The sequence below is a fragment of the Brachionichthys hirsutus genome, chromosome 1 (genome assembly GCF_040956055.1).
Source record: "Brachionichthys hirsutus isolate HB-005 chromosome 1, CSIRO-AGI_Bhir_v1, whole genome shotgun sequence".
Classification (NCBI taxonomy): Eukaryota; Metazoa; Chordata; class Actinopteri; order Lophiiformes; family Brachionichthyidae; genus Brachionichthys; species Brachionichthys hirsutus.
Window position 1 is genome coordinate 12,657,512 of NC_090897.1, and position 5,431 is coordinate 12,662,942.

Below are 5,431 nucleotides of genomic sequence, written 5' to 3' on the forward strand. Positions count from 1 at the left end.
TGTATGTAATGACAAACACAAAATATATTTGAAGTGGTATATAATTCCAAGATATAATACTGTATGTTTCATACAACTGCTGGAATATATCACAAGACATTTTGTGATTCAATCCGTTTATCCATAGTTCATATGGACACACCTTATTTATTTAAAAAATGCCAATTACTTTTTGCAGTATGGAGATCGTTTTCATCTTAAAACAAATATGTATTATTGGGGATGCAAACCTACATCCCAATCATTCTGCTCATGGTATTATATTAACTTTTTTTTTCTCAGCACCAAGTCCAAGGGCCGGTAACTCTGCTGAAAATATACATCAGCAGTATTTACTCTGGGGGTGGAATGAGTTGGGGGGGGGGGGGGGGGGGGGGGCAGTAAGGGAGGCAGAGGGAATCCATTGGCCATGCACTTGCAGTGATCAGAGTGAGAAGAGCCAATCGTTGCTCTGTAAAGAATTAAAGCCACCTCTGCAAATAACCCTAATATTTGTGTAGTGCCTCAGAGTGGGAGTTTCACAGCATCTGGGTTTCTAGTGCAAATAAACAGTGCAGAGGTCTACAAGAAGGGACTGGCCCCTCTTATCCCAGAGGTGAAGCCAATTCCTTTGTTGCTGCCTAATCTAGGCCACTCTCTATTGAGTGGGATGAAAAGTGGATCTGTGTGTGAGCATTTGTGTCTGTGTGAGTGTGTGACATACCAACTGTACTCAATGTGTGAGATGAAGCTGCGTGATAATACTGGTTTATTTGCAGTTCTTGAATCAGAGCCTCGGGTCTGTGGAGACTGCAGAGTTGTTTGCCAGTTCCCACAAACCTACATCCTTAAACTGGACCTAAACAACCTCCGAATCCTCAGTTCATAGCAGAAAACAAGATCCCTGAGCTAGTGAGCTCCATTTTGGACTGAAACTAAGACCAAGATTTGCTTCAAGGATGTGAAACCTGCAGAAACAGCAAGCATGTAAAAGTCAGCGCTGCTCAGAGAAGTTTCTTTCTACCAATAAAATGCTAAACTGAAGCTATCCTGGAGCATTGCACTCTTCATGCAATGCTCGAGCCACTCAGGGCACCTGGATGCATAGACATTTAATTATTTATACCAGAATATATATAATGTGTGGAGAGCAGTTATCCATTTCAAGATAGAGGAAAAGACAGGAGGCGGAGCTCAAAGTGGCAGAGATGAAGATGCTGAGGTTCACCTTGGGAGTGACCAGATTGGATAGGATTAGAGATGAGATGATAAGAGGGACAATGAAGGTTAGACGTTTTGGAGATAAGGTCAGAGAGACCAGGCTTCGATGGTTTGGACATGTCCAGAGGAGAGACAGGGACTATATCTGTAGAAGGATGCTGAGGATGGAACTGCCAGGGAACAGGACTAGAGGTCGACCCAGGAGAAGATACATGGACGTAGTGAGGGAGGACATGAGAGTGGCTGGTGTCGGGGAGGACGATGCAAAGGACAGGGTGGAGTGGAGAACGTTGATTTGCTGTGGTGACCCCTCGCGGGACAAGCCGAAAGAGAAAAAAGAAGAAGATTTAAGATTGTAATATTTATCAGCTCGGAGTGTACTTAATTAGGTGCTAGGCAACCTTTCTACAAATAATTCCAGTTAGTTGTTTTACTGCAAAGCATTATTTTAAAAGTATGTATATATATGTGTCTCTTTATACTTAACCTGTACGCCACTACTCTAGCTCAGACATTCAGATGCATCACTGGGATGGAATGATCATTCTGTACATTGTTTATTTTGCACAGCTAGAATGTTGTTATTTAATTTCATGGTGGAGCCGATATCTGGCTCATCTTCAGGAGGAAATGTTATCTTTCGACCGATGATGAAATCTTTCCCCCCTGCGTATTTACATTAAGTTTAAATCTGATGCCATAATATATGCTGTCACTTATAAGTGGGCTTTTCACATTATATAGATGGTAAGTCTGACTATAAGAATATGCAAGGATGCAGTACTTATATGCTATATGTACTGAGAATCTTGGGTTTAGTATCTAGAATAAGGTGCTAGGTCAATGTACTCGCAGCATGAGAGAATACGTGTGCTCACTTTAAACATGCTGCTCATGATGTTTCCAGTCTGCTCCCACTCACCATGCGTATACCTGCAAAGATAATTTCTTAGAGAATTTAAAGTATCCTAGCTTCCTGACATGCCCTCAGCACATGAGTTATTATCCCAACTTATGTCAGAGCATCTGCAGAAGAGATGCATTTGTCGCTAAGCAACAGCTAAATCTCACAGCATGCTAGCAAGTTCAAAACTCAGTTTTGTTCTTGACCTTTTTTTGCATCTTGTTATACTACGAATAATGATAATAATTTGGGACTAAGGTGTACAAAAAAAGTGTTTTGCATCTATTACAATTTGCATAAATGATCAAGAGTTAATGTGACAGATAATGTCATCAAATAAGTTTAAACTGAGCTTCCTCTTCGGAAGGAAACTGTGCACTTTCATCATTGTGGAGTTTGGGGGCTGCAATGTAATGTAAAACTCTATTATTATAATTCACATCTTGTGATGTCTGATTTGATTGGTCTAGATAGAATTTATCCAACATTTCATATTCTTCTGCATGAACAAGTTCAGCGAGTAACAAACAAGGAACCTCCTGTTGCTTCATGACTTACTCCTTATCCAGAGGTATATCTGATTAGCCAATGATGAATCAATTATTTGTTCATTAAGACATTTGTCATGTACAAAGCAAAAGCTGCTTGACGATTGACGGATGATTAATTAATATAGGCTCTCCAAGTCTGTTCAAATATTATCTAATATAGTAGTAATGCATCAATTATTCCTGATTTGTTTTTCACTCGCTCCTTAATTAAGTTTTCACTAAGAAATCATTAACCAATCTTAATTTACTCTGCAGAATTTGATTAGGAGTCGTTTATTACATGACTAGTTCCCTATTTCTTCCTTATTTGTGCCCTCGTAACTACAAAACAGTTTGTATGTAAGTGTTTGCTCATTTTAATGTAAAATAAAATATCATATAAGATGAATAACGCTGACCAGCTTTTCATAGGGTCCCGAAATGCTTTCCTTGAGTTTGAGAAGAGACGAAACGGACATCCGGATTAAAAAAAAAAAAAAAAACATCCAGCAAATTTTAGCAGAAAATGAGGTGCAGGAATAGATCAGTGTAATGAGCCAATGTTTGAGAAAGGTAAAAGCTTTGTTTTGCTCAAAATGTTTTCATGGAGGAGGGGATGAAGAAGGGGAAATCAAACTGATATTTAGCCCCTACTGGCTCCCCCCCCTTGCTTTTGTTTTATGCAGGGCTCTTTTTACCACATGGTAGTGACAGATTGTTTGAGCTGAAAGGAAAAGCCATTCGAAGCTAATTAAGCAACCATTCCAGGCACTATTCGCAGGCAGGAGGGAGAGCAGCGCAGGCATTTGTCAGCGCCGGTACCCAACGTGGGTTTAATTGACAACGATGGCTCTTGACTGACAGCTTTGCCAGAGCTAAGCCAATCGCAAGCCGCGCAGGCAGACAGCTTCGGTACCATTGGATGAAAATCAGCGACGAGGGTTGGGGGAGAGCCCACGTGGGGGCGAGCATAGCGAACAACACTTGATAGGCTGATAGCCTCACGCGCAGACGTGTTGTAGCCTACCTAGCGCTGCTGATAGGAAAGCTTGTAGATGCTTGAGGTCTCGTTAGAAATAGGTCGATCAATTCAATTCACTCAGAGGACACTCGGCTGTAGATTAAGCGGCATTCACATCTACGCACGTCGGTCCTTGAACGGATTTCTATGAGCTCCTATTTTTTCTTGGCATAGTAACCGGAGTTATTCTTTTCTTGGCATCTCTACTGTGAATAAAGAACAGAAACTGAAAGCTTCTTGTTCCAGACTACTATTGTTCACGATCAATACGTTTGATCGGGCCACATTTACAGCGCAATTCTTTTATAAAAGTGATAAATTACGATTTGGGCTCGTGAGGTTATTTTCCTATTTGCACAATTATCTGTTATTACAATCGGCACAGTTTTAAGTCGTTATAATCGCGGGTGTATCGACGTTGTTTGAAACGCCGGACCACCAGCTGTATTGCACGGATATTCAAATTAATACCTTTGTTTTGAACAAGCTGTTGAACGCACAGAATGTCAATTCAAATCCAAAATGGCGAATATGTGAGGTCATATTCCATAATCCAATCAGAAAGCAGGGCTACTGAAAACCCCACGTGGGGGATACTGCTCTGTGATTGGTCAACGTGGCTAAACTCCTTCGGAGAACCCAATCGGTCAGCGCGCGCGGCCCTTTCTCTCAGTCGGGTCCTCGTGTCAGCGAGCAGTCTGTGTGTGGTACAGCGCGCGCGCGGCGGAAGGACAGCAAGCTAGTGCTTCACGTCGGCCGACATTTTTAACAAATAACCGCGTTGTTCGCAGCAGAATAATCTTTGGACTTATTGGAAGACTCGCTGCGCCGCTATTGGATCTAACGCAGGCTTTCTCCGAAGTTCTATCCGGGCGGAGCTCGTACAAACCGAAGGGTTTCGTGACGTTCGTCCGGACGGAGCGACGCTCTCCGCCGCGGGATCACCGAGGTTTTACAGGACTCTCAAGGGGCGAAGAAGAAGAAGGAGAAGGAGAAGGAGAAGGAGGAGTGTGTGAAAAATAGAAGCTGCGACGGACATTTTAAGCTCTTTATCGCTCTGTGGTGACGGCTACAAGTCAGGATATCAATCTTTGTGCCCGGATGCTAATTCTTCACCTGTGCCGGATCGGGAAGGAATCGGTCCAGACAAAGGTAAGAAGGGCGACGCGGAGAGCGCCGTTAACGAGCCGGCGGCGGCTTCACGGCAGCCGGCTTCGGAAGAAACTTGTTTTCTCTGATCGCCACCGACCCGTTGTGTGTGCTACTTTTCCCATGTTAGGAAGAAAGCTCGGTAGATTTACGAGCAACAACAAAGCGTCACGTCGTCGTGGGTGTCGATCACAAGGATCAACTTTTGGCTTTATTCGATTCGGCCGATCAAACATGGTTTTATCGTTTCCCCCTCTCTTTGTAATGGAAATCGGGTTCAGATTTCGGTAGAATGAGAATTTGAAAGCTATATCAATTTATTTTTCATTCATTTGTTTCCAGTTCTGTTAAGTTTGCAGCGCGTCTATATCGGTCTCTTCACCTCCGAGGAGCCGTGCTGGTTGGCTGGTTGGTCGGTCGCCACCAAAGCCGCGTCCGTTTTCTGTTTGCTCAGGTACAAAGGACGGGGTGATACGTCCAGTGTTCGGGGTCTGAGCGTGCGCCTCGCCGCCGAAAACAGGGCTTTGTCAGCCGCCATCCTGCAGAGACGGGGGAGGGGGTGGCGGCGATTTACCGCACCTTCGCTGGGATTACGGAAATAGAGAAAACACGCCGAATCCCCTCGAG